This window comes from Alexandromys fortis, unplaced genomic scaffold, assembly GCF_014885135.2.
Source record: "Alexandromys fortis isolate MF-2015 unplaced genomic scaffold, M_Fortis_MF-2015_v1.1 scaffold_0, whole genome shotgun sequence".
NCBI lineage: Eukaryota > Metazoa > Chordata > Mammalia > Rodentia > Cricetidae > Alexandromys > Alexandromys fortis.
Window position 1 is genome coordinate 2,423,382 of NW_026067949.1, and position 21,455 is coordinate 2,444,836.

Genomic DNA, 21,455 nt, shown 5'->3' on the forward strand with positions numbered 1-21,455 from the left:
TCTGTTTCTGGGTCCAGTATTCCATTCTATCGGTCTATGTGTTTGCTTTGGTTCCACACTGCTTTTGTTTCTTTGTGAGTCTTGGTTTTGCTTTGTAATGTTTTGTTTTGTTTGTCTTTGGTTGGTTGTTTGATTGTTTTGCTGTTGTTGGTTGGCTGGTTTTTGTTTTGTTTTGTTTGTCTGTTTAGTTGTTTGGTTTGTTGTTTGTGGTTGGTTTTTGTTTGTTTGGTCTTTCGAGACAGAGTTTCTCTGTCTTTTTTTGGCTATTCTGAAATTCCCTCTGTCAACCAGACTGGCCTGGAACTCACAGAGATCCCTCTACCTCTGCCTGAGATTAAAGGCATATACCACCATGCCTTGCTCATACTGCTTTTATTAACTGCTTTGTAGTAGTTGAAAAGTGGGTATCATGATGTCTCCATGATTGCTTCTGCTTGTTAGTTCTCTGTACTTCCATATGAATTTTAAATTGTTTTTTCTAGTTTCATGAAAAATACCTTTGGGATTTTGATGGGAATTGCATTTGAATCTGTAGATGACTTTCAGTAATATAGTTATTTTTATAATATTAGTTCTACCGATCATGAAGATGAGCGTAGATGCAAGTTTCTGTCACACCTGGACCACAGCCTTTCAGGACCAAAGAAACACACAAAGGCTTATATTAATTATAGATTGTTTCATCTATTAGCTCAGGCTTATTAGTAACTAGCTCTTACAACTTAAATTAACTCATAATTCTTATCTATGTTTAGCCACATGGCTTGGTACCTTTTCTCAGTACAGCATCTTGCCTCCTCTGTGTCTAAGTGGCGACTACAGGCTGACACTTTCCTCTTCCGAGAATTCTCCTAGTCTAGTCACCCCACCTATATTTCTTGACTGACTACTAGCCAATCAGTATTTTATTAAACCAATATGAGTGGCAAATCTTTACAAGATCCAAGAGCATTATCCCACAGTATTGCTTATACAAGGTCTTTCCACCTCTAAAGTCTTCTTCAGTGTTTTTAAGCTTTTTATTGTGGAGGCCTTACATCTTCATGTTTTGGACTTTTCCTGGTTTTATCTTAATCTGTTGTGAATGAGATTTTTTTCCCTAGCTTCTTTGTCATCAAGTTTGTTATCACCAGATAGAAAAGTCAGTTATTGGAGCCTGCTGCTTGACTGAAAAACCATATAGGTTTAATAATTTTCTGATGCAATGTTAAAGTTTTACAACTATAGAAACCATATGAATTGCAATAATTTTGCTTCTTCCCTTTTATTGTAGCCTTCTCATTCTTTCTCTGGTTAATTACGCTAATACTTCAGCAGTATATTAAATAAATGTGGAAAGTGTAGTTTTGACTCGATTCTGATTTTAAAGGAAATTTTCTTTCAGTTTTCTCTCACTTAGTATAATGTTTACTACAAATGTGTGTGTGTGTATAGATAGAGACAGATAATAGACAGATATGTAATTGGATAGATAGATAGATAGATAGATAGATAGATAGATATCCTTTATTATATGTATATAGGCTACTTCCAATCCCAGTTTACACAGAACTAATGAAAGAATTTTTAACTTTGTCAAAAGCCTTTCCTGCTTCTATTGAGAGAAATATGCCATTTCTATCTATGACTTCATTAATTCATTGTATTAAGCTATTCTTCCATTCTTATAATAAAAGCACTTGAGTCATGAGGTATGATCTTACTGTGTTCTTAAATACAGTTGACAAGCATTTTGTTGAAGATTTTTACATCTATGCTAACTGGGGAAATTTTTCTATAATTTCCTTTTATTGATCTATACTTACCTAGTTTTGGTATCAATGTAATTCTGGCTTTATAGAAAGTATATGAAATATTCTTAGCACTTTGACCAATTACAAGTCTCTGTATTATTCATCACCTACGCCAAAAGAAGATTTTTTTCAGACTCAAGATGAGGTCAGCATTAATCCAAGGGTATAAACAGATATATTGAGAAAGCAGTTTGACTACTCGTCCATTTAGCAAAACAAAAGTAGTAGATATCCTTCTAGAATCTGTGACCTCCAAGCCACATGCTTTTGATCAGTATTAAACATGTGTATCCTTCTATAGAGTAGGTCTTAACTCCAATTAGAAAATGGTCAGTTACCCCTAAAAACCTGCCTCACCATATTGCATCAGTGCTTGTATCTTGGTATTATAACACACAGGTTCCAATGCTGGTTAAGACTATGGATGCTTTATCTTTCCCAGCAATTGGTACAGCACCTTCTAATACTATAAATGAACTAGCATGGAAAAAGCTTCCATCTTAGTTCTAGCCCTGTTTCTCTGTGTTCTATATCCAAAATGTATGGCATCTTCAGCAAGAGGGTCTAACTATGTAGTTTGACTTAGAGGCCAGAATAAGTAATGTCTTAGCCTGTGTTTTATTTCTATAAAGGGATACCATGACTACAGAAACTTTTCTAAAGGAAAATATTTAATTAGGGCTGGCTCACAGTTCAGAGGTTTAATCCATTATCATCATGGCAAGAAGCATGGGAGCATGCAGGCAGACATGGTGCTGAAGAAGGAGCTAAGAGTTTTACATATTGACCCACAGGAAGCAGAAGGAGACTGTGAGCTACACTGGGTTTAGCTTGAGTATATGAGACCTCAAAGTCCACCTCTACAATGACACACTTCCCCAACAAGGCCACACCTTCTCCAATGAAACCACACCTCCTAATAGTGTCACTCTCTATGTGCCAAAAATTCAAATACTTGAGTCTATGGGGACTATACCACTTCAAACCACCATGAGTGGAAATAAAATGTGTTTGCTCCTGATTTGGACCTTGAGATTTCTGTCCGGTGCTCCAATGTGGGTCTCTATTCACAGTTCTTAGATATGGCTATTCTAGATTCCATCAACTGATAAATGGAGAAAGAAAATGTAGTATATATGAGCACTGGAATTTTAATCAGCTATAAAAAGGAATAAATAATATACACAGGAAGTGGATAGAACTAAAGAGGTTTTTAGGATATAAGTCAGTCATAAAGACACAAATCACATTTTCTCTCATATGCAGAATCTGGGTAAAATGTGTATAGAAATACATACATATATATAATATAACAAATAAGATGCATATATATAAACAGTATAATACACAAACATGCATGTGTGTTTCTAGGTGTATGACATGAAAGTAGAGAGGGGATTATGGAAATGGAGAAAGGGGTCCATAGGAAGGCAGAAAGTGGAACAGTATAGGGCAATTGAATATACATGTCACGAAAGCAGACAGGGGGACTATCTATAGGAAGAAGGGGATTCACAAAACAAAAAGAGGATGAATGATGAGGGCAATGGAATGAATGAGAATGAGAGTAAAGAGTAATGAAAACAGTAAGTTAAACCCATTTCTATAATCTAACAAGGATTAATTTGGAAAAGTGAAAAAAGCATTAAGCCAACAAAAGTGAATGATGGCTTATTTGAGTCTTGAGGTATTTGTGGGTTGAATATGAGCTTGTGCATGCTAAGCAAGCATCTTGCCTCTGAGATCTATCTCTGGGACTTAGCTCCTTGGTTTGAATTCTGCCCCAGCTACTGCACCTCTGCCCTAGTGTCACCTCACAGCAGTCATTTTCATGGCAGGTGGCAAGCCCAAAACTTAACTTTAGTTCTAACTTTTCCTCTTCTGATAACACCCAACATGTTCCCAGGAATATCCTAACATCACTCAGATTTTTTTTCCTGGTTACTTGCCAGGCAACACTTCCCCTTTGCATGTTTCTGATGCAGCATGACTCTGCATTTCATCCCTTTTATTCTGACACTCTTACTCTGCTCTGAGCACTAAGGTGCTTAGAGAATTCTTTGCTTTGGGTGCACACCTAGCAAGAACTCAGGAAATGGTGGCTAAATAGAGCATTGTCTTAATCAGTGTTCTACTGCTGTACGGAGACACCATGACCACAGCAACTCTTATAAAGAAAAACATTTAATTGGGAATGGCTTACAGTTCCAGAGGTGTAGTCCATTATCTTCATGGCTGTGTACCAGTAGACATGGTGCTGGAGAAGGAGTTGAGAATTCTACATCTTGATCCACAGGCTGCAGAAGCAATTTTCTTGATAGAGGCTATTTGTTTGTTCCTGGCTGATTAGACCTGAAATAATCACACAGAAACTACGTTACTTGCAATATTGTTTTGTCAATAGCTTAAGCATATTTCTAGCTAGCTCTTATATCCTAAACTCCCCATCTCCATTAACCTGAGCACCACCATGAGGTTGTAGCGTACCAGCAAAGTTTCGGCCAGTTCCAACAGAGGTCTTTGTCTCCTGTGGCAGCTACATGTCTTCTCTTTGACTCTGCCTATTCTCTATATCTTTTCCAACCAAGCTATGTTTTGTTAAGCCAGGCTAGATAGTGATTCACTATCTAGATAGAGTGGGCCCTGAACTCTAGAGCCCTGCCTCCTCTACTTGATCTGCTATTCCCTTGCAAGGAGAGTGGTAACTATTGCCAGCCCAATGATGTTAGCTTTTATACCATGGCGCTTACAGGCTGTCTTGGTATCAGCCTGTTAAATCATTAACATGGATTTCTACCTGTTCCCTTTTGTTCCTATTGCTTTGGCATAGTTAAAGACAGTCGTGCGACATAAAGGATACTTTGTATAAAATAAAACTATATTTGGCTCCTTTGACTTTGGAGAAATGTCTCTCAGTCACCCTGAGAATTAGAGGAAAGTTTTTTAAGAGTTTGAAAGCATAACTCTTACCTCCTCATTGTTTTGCCAACCCATTATAAACAAATATTAGAGATTAACAGATACTTGCCACAATTCCCAAGGTTTTGTGTCCCAGAAAAAAAAAATAACAAGGACATGTAAATAGTAGTGGAAGCAGAGACCACTTCTTAAATAAATCAGGCACCTCTGAGAGGGAAGGTGGAATGTGGACCAGAGCTTGGAGAAAAGGGTGGAAGCTCGGTGGCACTGTGATAGGAGTTAGAGACCTTTAAGGGTCATGTGTATGTCTGTCTTTTTCTGAGAATGCTATTACATGTTGGGCGGGAAGGGGGGGGTGTCCAGTCTGTTTCCTTTTGTGTGCTCATTTTCTCCCCACTGTACTGCTTCAGTGTTCCAATATGATAACAGGTTCATAAAGCTTTTATATTTATAAGAAGAGTTCATAAGTTAAAGCATTTTTCAAATACAGTAATAGAAATATCAGGTAGGCAGATTATAGCAAAGCCAGGAAATCTCTGCTATTGGCTTTAGCTGCTATTTGATGGCATTCCAAAGGAATTTGACTAATAGTCATGAGAATATTAGGTGAGACACAGACATGATCAATGAATGGCCATTAAGGAGGCTGAAGATACCAGAAGATAATTTGGCCATGTAGCTACAACATTCCAAGTCCCCATAATAACGGAAGTTCTAATCAGTAAATTAGTGTTATAGAATTTTTATGAAGGTGTGGTCTTTTCCTGGGGACTCTAGTTCATAATTCTATTTCATAAGGTTTCTGAGACACACGGCTTTCCTGGACAGCATTTCCCTATTTGGATTAACTCTATGGGGGAAAGGCAATAATGTAACTTTGTTCTTTACCAAAAAGTCATATTTCCATAGGGTGCCAAAGTTACAACTCCGATTTCTTTTCCACCCTTAATCTTGAAACAGAGAAACCTAAAAATAATAAGAAAAACAATACTTTGTTAGATAGATCTGTGGATCTCAAGGAAGCTCTGAAGCTCTTGCCGCAGATCTACCTAGCTAGAGTATTGTCTTCCTTCTTTTGTTGCCTTGACTGTGTTCTGTAAGTCACTGCAGTGTTCCATCATGATGGTGATGGTCCTGTCAGGCCTAGAGGAAATATTTGTGCTATATGGTGTTTTATGTTAATACAGAAAAACTGGATCAATGTCCTTTATTTATGGCTAGAAACCAAATATGAGTGAGTACATCCCATGTTCCTCTTTTTGGGTCTGGCTTACCTCACTCAGGATAGTGTTTTCTATTTCCATCCATTTGCCTGCAAACTTCAAGAAGTCCTTGTTTATTACTGCTGAGTAGTACTCTAATATGTATATATTCCATACTTTCTTCATCCATTCTTCAATTGAAGAGCATCTAGGTTGTTTCCAGGTTCTGGCTATTACAAACAATGCTGCTATAAGCATAGTGGAGCATATACTTTTGTTGTATGATAAGGCCTCTCTTGGGTATATTCCCAAGAGTGGTATTGCTGGGTCCATGGGTAGGTTGATCCCGAGCCTATAATTCGGGTTCTTAGAGAAGCTAAATAAGATGGAGAACCCAAAGAAAAACATATAGGCATCCTCCTGAATATTAACCTTCATCAGGCGATGAAAGGAGACAGAGACAGAGACCCACACTGGAGCACAGGACTGAAATCTCAAGGTCCAAATCAGGACCAGAAGAAGAGAAAGCACGAGCAAGGAACTCAGGACCGCGAGGGGTGCACCCACACACTGAGACAATGGGGATGTTCTATCGGGAACTCACCAAGGCCAGCTGGCCTGGGTCTGAAAAAGCCTGGGTTAAAACCGGTCTTGCTGAACATAGCTGACAATGAGGACTACTGAGACCTCAAGAACAATGGCAATGGGTTTTTGATCCTACTGCACATATTGGTTTTGTGGGAGCCTAGGCAGTTTGGATGCTCACCTTACTAGACCTGGATGGAGGTGGGTGGTCCTTGGACTTCCCACAGGGCAGGGAACCCTGATTGCTCTTTGGGCTGACGAGGGAGGGGGACTTGATTGGGGGAGGGGGAGGGAAAGGGGAGGCGGTGGTGGGGAAGAGACAAAAATCTTTAATAAATAAATAAATACATAAATAAATAAATGAAAAACTGGATTATACAAATCCCCTTGCTTTACTAAGTAATCTTCCTATACACCTCAACTTTCTGTTTATGCGTTGCGCTTAATAACAGCCATTATACTTTTTTATCATTTATTTCTGTGTCTGTTACAATGAATTAGATTTTTATTAAAAAAATAGTCGTTTTTTTACCAACAAAGTCACCCATCCCTCACCTGTTCATGACAATTTGATAACTTACATCAATGCTTATATTTCGATTAAGGATAGTAGAAACCAAATGACCATAGGGCATCCAACCCCAGCTGATATATCTACACCACAATGCCCACACCTAAGACTCAGAGAGCAAGGAGGAAGGGGACAGAAAGATTGGAAACGCCAGAAGGCCAGGACTTCTGCTGTGGGAGGTGACAGGGGTGCTGCACTCATTCAGTTGCTACAGTCTGGCTGCCTAAGCAAACCCTGCATAATGACAATAGCCATTGGCACGCAAAGGTGGAAGGTGAGATCTTACAAAACCCTAAACTTAGATAAATATCTACAGGCAACTAATGCTGAACAAGAATGGAATTTCAGAAAGGAAATTTACAACAGAGTAAAAGTAAGGTATATATATTGTCACTCGGGCTTACAGCCTCCTGCTAGATATTTAAAAAAAAAAAGTTGGAAATCAAATTGGTCATGTCCTTTCATTTTATAAAAATTTTTATTTACCTAACCATGAAGACATGGTGAGCCCTCCATCGCTAGCAACCGTGTATCCCTGGTTACAGGCACTTTCCGCCATCTGGTTCTGTACCAAGTAAGGAGTCCACATTCAATAGATGCTCACTGAATGAATGACAGTGACTGGGTGAGACTGAACTCCACTCTGCACAAAGCAACACATCCTAGTGCCAGCATCCTGGGTTACAAAGACGGGAAAGGTACAGTTCCAAACATGCAGAGGGGAGACTTTAAACAACCTCCACTACAACATGGGAACTGCAGCGCAGGGGAGGCCTGGGAAAACGAGAAGTTACAAAAGAGCCACCTGAGCCAGCCTGGTGTCAGAGGGGGCTTTTCATTTCCGAGAAGGTTTGCACATCTATAAGAAGTGTTTTTGGAGTCCTATTCAAGAAGTAGCTATTTAGGGATTACAAAATACTGGTCATGTGACATGTGTCCCCATAAGCACCATGGTTCAAGAAACTTAAGAGAAGCAGGAGGACAATAAAACCCCAGCTTCCATAAATTAGAAATAATGGGAAAACCAGAACTCTTTAAACCTCTGCTCCAGAGACATCCCAAGGGGTAGACATTTAAAACAAGAAACTATATTTTTTTTTCTAGTCAGTGTATAAAGCTGGATGGTTATATACTAGATACAGAGTCAATATCAATTTTATAAGCTGTGCATGGCATTCTCTTAAAGGGCACCATGGATGCTCCATTTCAACCACTTTCAGCCCTTTAATTTAGGAATACAGAAGACCAATTACTCAGCAGTCCACAGTAGCATTATTTGACCTTATTTTTTTTTAAATTTAGAACCCATTCAAACTTATGGAGCATATTACTTTTAATTAATTGAGTGTTTATGCGCTAAGGAGTTATTTGCTTGTGACTATAGTGAAATTTCCAGGATTTATGGCAGGAACATTTTAGAACAGCAACACATATTTCCCTCTGATTTGTATAGCTTCATTCATTATGATTTTTCCTGATGTTTTTGCCTACCATATTATTAACTTCCCCAAAGCAATGAAATACCAGCTTGTCTTCTCATGGCAGAGAAATGAGAGGAATAATTATGAAAGTGGAAATCCCAGTGAAAACATGCTTCTTTTTCTACTGAAAGAGGCTAGTGGTCCAAGACGGGGTTCCCTGGATTTATGGAGACCATTAAAAACACACACAGAGACACAGGAAAACAGATACATGTTTTTATCCAGCATCTTAGATAGCCCATATTCGGGGGAAAATAAATTTCATATAAGCATGTATTTATATCTATCTTTATGTATTTTAATGTCACCCCGGGAAGTAATTTATATTTTGCTACATGCAATAGAGACCAAATAAATCACCAAGGTTGCAAGTATGTGCCATGCATAAATATTTAATCACTGCAAAGTGTGCTTCTCAAAACATGAGAGTTTGTAAGCACACTGTTTGATTTGTAACCGACTCCTGGGCCAATACCAGGGTGTGTTCTTCACTGCTCTCTGCTACTGAGGACCTTGGCATCTTGGAAGGAAGGACAGCATAGGGCACACCTCCTGCCTGCCAATGCAAAGATGTGGTGTGATCTGGGAAATCCATTGTAACCCAGGGCTGTAGGTCAGCAGTCCTTTTACAAAGAGCTGGGGGCTGACAGGACCACCAGAGTCATGTGTGTTTATGGTTCAACTAGGTGTTTAGGGACCATCCAGGCTCAAACCCACACCATGTGGAGACACCAGCAGAGGGAGAAGTGGGAAGGAAAGAGAAAGTGATGAAACAGGCTGGGTGTGACCATTAGCTGGAACAGACAACCTCCCTCCCCTGACTGTTTGTATTATGACATCCTGCAGTCTGCATTGTTGCTTCTCACAACATCAGGGCTGGGGCGGCATTCTGACCATCCGGGTGGCCTCTCATAAAAGGGGAGAAAGAAATCCCTTGATTTACAGCCCTCCTTCAGAACCGCTCCTGCCTCTTTGCTTCTCATTGCCATGTTTCCTTTGCCTACCCTGATGTTTCGCTTTCGTTTACACAAACTCTCTACTAGCCACGAGTTCCAAACTTGTATTCACTAAGAGGAAAGTTAGATTGGAAAATAATTCCAAGTCCTAGTTCCTCCTCCCAGATCTGACTCAAAGTTACCTCATTTGTGAGGCCATTTCTATCTCTGGAAACGCAGATGCGGTGGGGAGTGTGAGAGAAAGGTAACTAGTCTGGGAGTGTGGCTCATGCAGGGAGGTAGTATAGTGACAATCAATGTTCTTAATAACTCACTTACCCTAAAGAGAAAGGGCTATTTAGTGTATGCCGGGGGACCTCCTAAATATCTACCTAGGACGCAGAATTTGCACAGCAAGGCCATTTGTGAAACCCTAAAACATCTCAGACAGAGGGAAACTGAGGCAGGAAATGGAGAACACTTCTAAACAGCAAGAACAGGAAGGATAGGCCTGTGGCTACAACAGGAGGGTCTTAGAGAAATACAGAGAAAAAGTTTTTATTCATGGTGTGGAAAGGAAGGAAGGAAGGAAGGAAGGAAGGAAGGAAGGAAGGAAGGAAGGAAGGAAGGAAGGAAGGAAGGAAGGAAGGGAAAGGAAGAAGGATGAATGAACAAACTTAAGACAAAGAAATTTTGCATAAAACACCATTCATCTCATTTTCTCGGAGTCTCTTAGTCATCCCTTTCCTCTTTTCTTAGACAGAGCCTCAAAATATCTGTTGTGCCTGCACTTCTAGATTCTTTCAGCATTTCTCACTGAAACATGGTGATCTGATCTGCAACCAAAATTCCAGCTCATGCAATGCAGAAGAAAGGGAGTACTCATTCCATTTGGGGGAGTGATGAGGCTTGAGAGAGACAAGCATGTCACTCCTCATTCAGAGGCATTTTAGGGAGTCAGACAGAACAGTGGAGTAAGAGAAAGGTATCCATCACTCAGAGACAGTGCAGAGCTCTTCATGACCCTTAAGATAGGAAGACGGGAGCCAGAAGTGTTTGCACAAGCAAATGGGTCGAAGATCAGATGACCTCATCCAGTTAGACTTGAAGATGTTTTGTTTTCATTTCTCCTGGCTGAAGTGAATATGTAAAAGTTTCCATGAATACTCTTGAGTAAGGGGTGTCTGTAAGAACGTTGGGTATCATGATAGTGAACATAAGATAAGACATTTCCATCTACAGCCCTTCACTGGTTGGGAATTTTGTTAACTGGAAAAGATAGGTCCTGGAAGAATGTAGGTAGAATGGGGAGAGGAGACAGAGAACTTGGTTCTTTGACTGCTGTGAAGAGAGACAGTTGACCAGAGTGTGTCTGGAACTGTGAGACTCTTCACAGCAGCTAAAGGCTCTCGGATCTGACAGGATCAGCTCTCCTTTCACACGAAATGATGGTCAGCAAGAAATATACTTTCCTTAGGACACAGGAATTTACTGCAGAAGAAATGATCCTCAGAGGTCTTTCTGGCTTTAGACCACCATTTGTATAATCCATCAAGAAGTTGCACAACCCTAAGAGAGGTGTTCATTAGTTTAAACAGTCCTTAACCCATGTGGCTACTACTGTCCATGTTTTATTAACAATCTAGCAGCTTAAATCCTTTTGTTCAACATGTTAGAGCTATATGTGAAAATAGTCTCTGAACCCAGCATAATCATTTTCATATCATTGTTTGCTATTCTTGCAAGTGACTTTAATTACTTGATTATAGGAATATTTTACAGACAATAGGAAATTATTGTGTCAGTATTCCAGGTTTCCAAAGAAAATGCTGGGACCTGGGACCCATAATTTCCAGAAAAACAATTTCCTTCTTCAAGCCCTTCCTTTATGTTACGTTGTCTGGAATGTAGCAGCCATGTGCCACATACTGATACTTTGATCAACAACAGATGACACAGAGGGCTAGAACCTCACAAAAGTGTAATGTAACTGGGGATTTTAGCACAAATAATAAAAACCCAGAGACAGATATTGGGGTTCAACGTGAAGATCAGAAAAGCAAAGTAGCCAAGCCACTAAAGAGCTCTTACTTCTAAGAAATCCTCTTCAGAATGAAAGAGAATGAATTTCTGTCTTATTCTGATTTATATTCCTCTCTAGTGCTGGATTAGAGGTGTGTACCACCACCTGGATCTGTTTCTGCATTGATCTTGTATAGATAGCCCAGGATGGTCTTGAACTCACAGAGATTCATCTGCCTCTGTCTCCGAAATCCTGGGATTAAAGGTGTGTGTCATCACTGCCTGGTCTCTAGTGGACGAGTTTTACCTTCTGGTCTTCAGGCAAGCTTTATTTATAAAACATAAATAAAATACCACCTGGTAAGATAGGATCGATACTAACATTTTAGCATAATTCATTTTTACACAGTTTGCTGTAAACCCACTGTGAGATCCATCTCATAGACAGTTGGTGTGCATAGCTACATGAGACGTAGGAAACTTGATGGTGACGACATCTTATTGCTGGCTTTGGATGTAGTTATAACTTCCTTTCATTGATGTAGTTTATAATTTTGCTTAATTTTTTTAAAGCCAACTGCTGGGCCAGCAAGATGTCTTAATGTGTGTAAACACTTGTTTTGCAAGCCTGGTGACCTGAGTTCAATTTCAGGAACTGGCATAAAGGTGAGAGGTGAGAACTGACTCCAGGAAGTCATTCTGTGACCTCCACAAACACATTATATAGCACATATGCCCTCATACCATGAACATTCACACACAGAGAAGAGAGAAAGAGAGAGAGAGAGAGAGAGAGAGAGAGAGAGAGAGAGAGAGAGAGAGAGAGAGAGAGAGAGAGAGAGAGAGAGAGTTTTTAAGTTAGCTGAAAATTAACATTGGGGATCCTGAAGACAGTTCCAAAGGGGAAAAGGTGTCATGGAAGATGATGGCTCCATGCCTGCTGTGTCTCTGAAAACTCCCCAGTGGACTAAGACAGTGTGGTCAATGATTCCTACTTTGTGTAGCTGAAACATGTATGTGTCTGTCTTAGATTTTCAGACAGATTAAAAGTAAAAAAGAGGAAAAGTGTGTAGATTAGAGGTGGAAAGAAAATGACACCGTCACAGTTTGTGAGTATAGTAAACTGTTATTCCAACAGAGTTACTTTGCAATTAAAAGTTTATAGATTATCAAATCAAATTGCGGTTAACTTACAATTTTGAAAAACAGGAACCTAGTGTCACCTACGTGTACAGTGCTTTGTAGGCACACAGCAGTGCACAGTGATGTCCTGAGTTTCCCTTCCACTCATCAGGTACTTCCTCACTCACCCAGACCAGCTTCCTGTCCTGAAAGCTCAATTCATGCTAGCTCCCTGTAATGACTCTTTCTCTGCCCCAACAGTCTTCGCTCAAATAATGACACAGAGACTTATTATTAATTATGAAAGTTCGTCCTCAGCTTAGGCTTCCCCAAACTAGTTCTTATACCTTAAATCAGTCTGGGTCTATTAACCTATGTTCTACCATGTGACTTTTGTACCTCTTCTCCATTTCTATAGTACAACTCATTCTGTATCTCCTAGTGTCTCCTTGGCCAAATCCACGCACCTAGTTTCCTCCTCCTTTTTTTCCTCTCTCCCTGGAAATCCTACCTATCTCTCCTGCTTAGCTATTGGCCATCCAGCTCTTTATTAAACATCTTAACACAGTGTAAACAACTATTCAGCAGCATTTCCCTAGGAGGTATACTATTTTTTAACTTTCCTATCATAACTTCGCTGTACCTTTTCTAGGACTGGGTAGCTTAGATACACAAATGTCTATGTCATGCAATACCTGACTATGATTCAGTGCAGCAACATACTGCATAATCCTGCAGCCTAAAGTCACAGGCCATGTTACACAGCCCACGTGTATGTGTAAGATGTGCATTTAAGCACATACTATTCTTTTTCCATACACCTTAGTACTATGTATAACATACATGTATCATGTATGCTGCTTTCTCATTTTTTAACTAATTTTCATCCCCTTTCCTCAACTGTGAACTGTATGAACATGCATATTGCATGTTTTTGCCTCACAGACTGGTATAGATATTAGTCACATCAGTGCTGGCTCGAGAGTGCATCTCTGTAAAATTGAGAGGTGGAGTTTCTCATATGCTGTCTGTATAGCCATATATCCCTATGTTATGTGTGATGTACTTACTATACAGTGCTCAGGTACACAATACACACTAAGGAGATGTTTTCAGATTAACTGGTTTACATGATACCAAGTGATTTCTTACTCATTATTTCACTCTTCCTTCACATTGTTTAGTAGTGACTTCTTCATTTCTAGAAACTAAGACCTACCAATGCAATGAATTTTCCCTAGAATTCACTTACTAAGTAGGCGCTGAGTGACACCTCAGAACTAAGGACTATCTTAATCCAATTTGTTCTCCCCAAACAATCTTTTAACAAGGTTACTGAAAGGGGATTTACCCAAAGAAAAGTCATTAAAAAAAAACAGTAATTGAATATACAAAGATTGCCTAAAGATAATAGTTAAGACCTTAATCTGATACAACAACACATAAAATCAATTAAAATATGATAATGATATATGGCTTTAAATGAGTCAGAGCAAAAGCATGTACTTGTTTGCTTATTGATATATATTCTTTACATAAAGTGACAGGGTTTATAACATTTTTGTTCAAGCAGTCAGGTTTGTTTATTTTTACACCCTCTATACACCTCTTTTGTCCCCCTTTCCAAATGCTCCTGACATACTTTTAGATATTATTGCGTCTACTCAAAGACACATATGTATGAAATATATTAAGTACATATATTTATATTGCGTACATATATGTATATAACCTAGGATCTACATGTGAGGAAAAACACATGATTTCTGTCTACCCAAGACTGGATTATTTTTGCTTAGTACGATGACCTCCAGCCCATCCTGAAACAATTTACCATGAATAAACATTACTTTATCCTTTACTTCCTAATTTCCATATTTTGTCCAAGACTTAGAGTGGGAATAAAAATGGGGAGTTCGGGGCTGGGAAGGCCAGTGACCAAAACTTACTGGCTGTAAAACATTTAAGTGGGTCAAGCAACCTGTGACCTGCTCAGGCCTCCAGAAACCAGCTTTGTAAACTCATCTCAAGCTGTCTGAGCCTGCTCTTCTCCAGACTGTGTCAATTTGTCAAAACTCTTCACAGCGACTCCTCCCATCACTGCAATCTGCTGTTTCTCTTTTGATCTAACAACTAGACACCATGGAGGGAAGAACGAAGACAAACTCATTTGTGCTAATCTGGGAAGAACTGAGTAGAAGCAATAGCGGCCACTTTCCATGACCCATCTTTGCCCTGTACTTAAGACACACTGTGAAACAAACCTTGGCCACTATTACATTGTCTGAGAGCTTAGCCCAAGCACAGCAGATGGAAAACATAGGGATAATAGCCCCCAGGGTTAGCTTTAGCCAATGGCTCTTAATGGTTGGAAGATACAGAGCCTAGTTGTTCTATCTGATGGGAAACATTTGACATTTCCTCCCAGGGTCCTGCAAAGTGATTGAGCTCTGGTGTTCATGACAGTTAACTGCACAGGCACTCCTGGTTTCTGCATCATCCCCACATCCTCCCCATTCCTATACAAGCTCTCTCCATGTCACCCTCTAAAATAAACTACATGACCTCAAATCCTTTTTCTGGTCTATTAAAGAGCATTTGCATATTTAAAGCAGATAACCAGACCAACAATGCAAGAGACAAACCAGAAATGAGAAATGTGCATACATAATATATTCAGTAGAGGAGAGAAATCTCAACAAGAAGACTTTTGTCATTTTTTTTGTCATTTTTTCTTTCTTTCTTTTTTTTTTGGAGTGAGTCTACTTGACAGGATGGCTGACTAGAGACTGTAGAGACTGATGGGGACCAGATGCTAGAAGCCAAGATACTAATTCCGGCATCCCCACCAATGCGCTGTTTAACACGTCCATTTCTCTTTGCTGAAAGGGTGACAGTATTGCATTGCATTATTTAATCTTTTGACACAATCCCCATGAGCCCATGCAACATGAAATCGCTTTAAAGGCGTGCTCCACAAGCAATTAATACAAACAAGCAGCGTTTACATAGCACTGGCCCTCTGAAGAAGGGCTGTTTAATTAGGCACATGACATGTTCCAACCAGTCTAGACAGGGTTCTATTTTTCCCTGGGATGCCTTTAGCCACACTTGCTCTGACACTCTGACAAGGTGGCCTTTGGCTGCTGACAGCAATTTTGTTGGGCAATTCTGGTGCTGTAGAGTCAGCCATGGAACTTTCTTTAGTTTTAGTGCTATTTGTCTTTCCAAAAAGAACCAAGAATTACCCAGGAAATAGCTAGAGAGGCAGTTGATAAAATGATCACCAAAAACTGCTTCTGGAGTAGCCATCATTGAATGAATGTCCATCATTATTAGAGGGGACTCTAGTTGATACTTCTATTCCCCACTCCTTGCCTTGGAAAAAAAGAGACTTCCCACTGAAAGCACACTTAAAAGTCAATTAATGGAACACCTCAGCCACCGAGCCAACACAGTATTTCCCCTTGGAACTCTGACCACTGGTCTCAGCAGAAAAGGCTATTTCTTTGTGCCAGATTTCTCAATTAGACTTCAAAGACAAGATAGTAAAATCCTTCCCTATCCTTATGCGATGGGTTTGTGGATCTGCAGACTGTGGAAGAAATCACAATGAGATTGGAGAACATTTTCACACCACAGAGCATCAGATTATCACAATGCACAGAAAGTGACGCAAAGAGCTGAATTGTCTTTTGGGTCCCTTTTCAAAATGGTTCAGCCAGGAAAAACCAAAAACAAAATCATCGGGAAATGTAACTTTACATGTTGCTTTGCCGTCAGACAACAACAAAGAAAGTTTAATTCAGTTTACTACCAATCCTGACTGATAACAGATTACACACCAGGTCAATCCTCCAGTAAGGTTACACTTATCCTCCCATCCCCAATATCCACCTAGGATGCAGTGGGCAGCTGCCCTTGGAACTGTGTTTAGGTTTTCTGTCAGTTTCATCTGCTTCTCACTTAGTAGTAGGTCTATGTCCGATAATGTCAAAGAGAGACTTCCAAAGAGAAGGGAAGGCAACACGGCAGGTCCATGTGGCTTAGTAGCTTCATGCTCTTGGCCTGGGCAAATGATAGTTATTCTTTCCCATGGGTACTAGAAAGTTTCTTTGGAAACTTCCTCCTGAGACCTTCAAACATTGGCTCCTCTGAAAGGCTATCTTCTCCATGCTAAGTTCCACAACAGTGACTTCCACATGCATTGTGTCATTTGAGTACCAGAGGACACTCAGGAAATACTCCATAAAAAGACTTGCAATGGCTGGAGGCTGATCATGTCACCATTTGACCTATGAAATTCTCTGTGTGTCTACTGGTCACTTCCCACACACCATATTTAATTACATTTGATTTGTCATGAGTTGCCATGGCTTTTCTAAGAGAAGACTGCCTCACTTTTTGGTATCTATCTACGAGGAGTATAGTTGAGCCTCGTGAATGATCTTGTGATAAATTTGGCGAGCATGTTTTAAATTATTAAAAAGATGTGATGCTGCAAACCTTCACTCTTGACAAGGGAAAGGACTGTGGTTGAAATGTGGGAAAACTCGCTCCAAAAAAATGTTCATGGCTTTTTCTTTAAAAGCATATCACAAAGAAAGCTCCAGAACCACATAGCACCACTAGTCTACTCTGCCAAATAAGAAATGGAGTCATCTCTTTATCAACAAGGGACCTAGTCCAAGCTCCTCAGTGGATGCCTGAAACCACAACATATCAAACTCTACATATATCAGGGTTGTTTCCTTTATGCACATTCCAGCAATAAAATTTAATTTGCAAATTTAACAGTAAGAAATTGTCAACAGTGACAATAAGTAGAACAATTATATAAGAATCCTATAGTAAGAGTCATATTGGTGGGTTGGAGAAAGGCTCATTGTAGAGTGTTTGCCATGTAAGCATGAGGCTTGAACATGGATTCCCTGATTCACATAAAAAGTACAGTGTGCCAGCCTGCTCCTGTAGTCTGAGCACTGGTGAAGCTGAGACAGGAGGAACTCTGGGGCTTGCTGGAAAGTTGGTCTTGCCAAATCAGTGGCGCCAACTTCCATGAAAGGTCTTGTCTCAAAAAGTAAAGGGAAAAAAAAAAAGAGGACAGTGAATGAAGATCCAGACACTGAACCCCAGCCTCTGCATGCATGCACATGCACACAAACATGTGCACACATGCACTCCACACAGGCAGAAACAGTCATATGATTTGCTTTCCTCCTCCCTCACTCTCGCTCATCTCTATCTTTTTATTTCCCCAAATATCTTCCCGCACTTCCACTCTTTCACTTAAAGGAAGAGTTTTACATTTCCCTTGCACATATCCCACTTGCCAGAATCATTACTCTTGTTTTTTTTTTTTTTTTTTTTTGGAACCATTATTGAGTAAAGTAAGGATAACTTGAACACACTGATCTGCTTATCAAGTGGCTGCTGATGAACAGGTAGCTGTAACATAGCATATAATGTAAAGGGATGATCTGAGTCCAAGTTGGGATAGAGTGGGGCAGTGTGATGCCTTCTCACACTACTAAGCAAAACACATGAAGTTCTTCTTAAATTTTTACTTGTAGATATAGTAGAGCATTGATGTTTAACTTCAGAAATCTATAGGTAAAGAGATGCTCTCGTTTCAATCTTGAGCAATTATTTTATGGACCCACTATTGTGAAGACCTCATGTCACTCATAGGTAACAAAGGAAAAATTACTAACATTGCATAAAAATTAATTATTTTAAATCATTAGCAAATAAAAATTAGTCATATAATAAAAAGATAATGAGCCGGGCGATGGTGGCGCACGCCTTTAATCCCAGCACTCGGGAGGCAGAGGCAGGTGGATCTCTGTGAGTTCGAGACCAGCCTGGTTTACAGATCTAGTTCCAGGACAGGCTCCAAAGCCACAGAGAAACCCTGTCTCGAAAAAATAAATAAATAAATAAATAAATAAATAAATAAATAAATAAATAAATAGATAGATAGATAATGAATTGTGATTGACATGAGTCTATTCAAACAATGTACTGTTGGTGTCACATTCAGAAATCCTGCGGGAAACTTCTTGTCTGAGAATGAGAACAGGGAAAATAATATGCACCCATTCCTAACATGAAATAATTTTGATTAAATATTTGAAGCAATTCAGTAGGAAAAATGTTTAATAAATTGTGGTAAACTAACTAATATTCAGAAGAAGATAGATATCTAAACCCTCACGCTCCATGTAAAAGGAATTCATATAAATTACATACTGAAGACAAAAGACAAACTATGAAGCCCAAGAGAACATCCTCATGACATTGACACAGCCAAAGCTGTCTGAAGCAGTCCTGAACATATCAGCAGTAAAATCAATTGTGTGCATATGTGTTTATGTGGCTATGTGGTTGTGTAAATTAGACTTTCCTAAAATATGTATCAAAAGATATAATTTAAAATGACAAGCTGAGGGTTGGAGAGAGAGAGTGATGTGGTTGAAAGCACTCATTGCTTCTCAAGAGGACCCATGTTCTATTCCCAGCACCCACAGCAGGCAGCTCACGGCGACTTGGAACTTCAGTTCTAGATGAACTGGAGCTCTCTTCTAGTCCCCTGAGTGCATGTGCATATAACAAACAGAGAAACATGAAATAAAAATAATTTTGAGAAGAGAGAGAATACTTTCAAAAATGATGGTAAAAAATCAAACCATGAAATCGTAGGAAGCTATTTTCAGTGTAAGTATCTCAGAAGGCTATCAACAAAACAAAATTAGCAGCCGTGGTTCAAAAGCATAAGTTAATAAATAAGCATGTAAAAATAGTTGATAAAAAGAAAAGAGCAGAATTCATGGGCATCTCAAAGAGGAAGATCTGAGAGTGGTCAAAAGCACACATCAGGGTTCATCTCTTGCTCAATGCATGGGGAAGACAGAACTGAGGTTAATAAGGTTTTATTTTTCCTTTTTCTCTCTCAATCTCTAATATTCTCTTCTGGTTTCCATTTCTCTGTAATGGACTGTGGGATTTCTTTTGAACCTTTTACACTTGAAGCTCAAACCTTCTCATACAACATGTGAACCGCCTTCTGCCTACATAAAGGCAGTTCCATTTAAAGGTGATTTCCTTAAAGACAACGTCATATTCTAAATCATTTCTTTCAAAATTTTCTTATCCAATTAACTAGAACATTCCTCCAGGAATCAACTCAGCCAAAATTGCCATTGCTGTGCCTGGCCTGGCCAACATATACACTTAATTTCAGAGAGAGGAAACTGTCCAAGGCTCCGTGAACCTAAAGGAGCTGGTACCAGGATGAATCAGACAGTGAGATTTACAACAGACTCAGAGGGCCTTTCCTGAGCTCATGCCATTCAGCGCTGAGTGAGGTCGTTTCGCATTCGGGCTGCCAGCAGAGAGGCTCACACAAAATTATTCCACTCTATTCGTCCCACCCTGAGAACACATCCACTTCTTAAACTTAAAATAGACTCCAGCTCCCTGGGTTAAGCTTCTGGTGTTTGATGTATTCTCCAATCACATTCTTCGAGCTCTGCCAAAGCGAGTGAAATATTTCCACTGTTGTCCCTGAGGCCATTACAGCCAATTAGGTGACCATGGTGACATATGTGCATATAATTCTTTTAAATGAGATTGAATTTGGAAATGAGAAATCACTGCAAATGCAATGAAATAAAAACCGTTCACAGAAGTGCTCTGACCGGGAGAAGGATTTTATCTCCATTCAGCCTAGTCCCTGAACCCAACTTCATTCACTTACTAGATTCGTATTTTCTACTACCACTCTGCAAGTGCCATATTTAGTGCAAGAAAGATAATGTCCTTCCTCCAAATCACACAAGGGTGTTAAAAACCAAGTGATTCAATGGATAGATAATGCGACATCATCAACAGCAGCCCGTAGCTCACTGAGTTGGTAAGAGGTCATGTGTACACTGTACTTGAGGATACAAAGGGCCACCACTGCTGATCTCCAGGTAATAAGGAAATGGCTTGGAAATGGAACGTGTTGACTTGACTGGCTGCCCCATAGGACTGCTTCAAGGTTGGCCAGCCGGTCAGAAGAGGAAGGGAATTTTCATACGAGAGAAGAACATGTGTGCACAGAGGCTTGGAGACAGAAGACACAAAATGGAATTTGTGAAACCATGAGAAAATACCAGGTTTAGGCAGAATGGAAAATAGCAAACCCTTTGCCAGAGTGGACAGTTATTATGCTAAATGTCTTAGAAAGAAAGCAGTTTGGAAGGACACAGAAGAAAGAATCTAATGTCCTAAAACACACCCCCGTGAAGCTGAAGCGTGACTATATGCAAAATAGTCCCACTTCTTCCCTGGGGTCTCCAGAAGGGGAGACACAAGTTCTGCTCATAACCAGTGTCCTATTACCACAGCACTTTCTGAAAGTGAGAGTGTGGTATTGGCTGAGATTGTTCTAGTGACAAAATATACCAGTAATTAGCATACTTGAACATCTTTCTTTAAATTGATATAGCATTCTAATTTAAATACATAAAGAGCTTAAAAACAGTAAAACTAAGTAGAAATAAACATTGCATAGCAGTCAAAGGAATAAAAGAGAAGAGGGGAGGGATTGTGGGTGGTGATGATGGCAGAATGAGTTGAGCACTTAACAGTAGTGACAGCTTTAGCAACATCATCATTAGTAATAAAGCTTGATGCACCAAGAAGAACATAATTTTCATTTGTTAACTCTGGATGACATAATCCCAGACCTTTAGCTGACAACAGCTGTTTTTCCTCATAGTCATGTGACTGAATGCTGTGAGGTGGGGGTTAACCAAATCAGAGATGTCCAGAGGTAA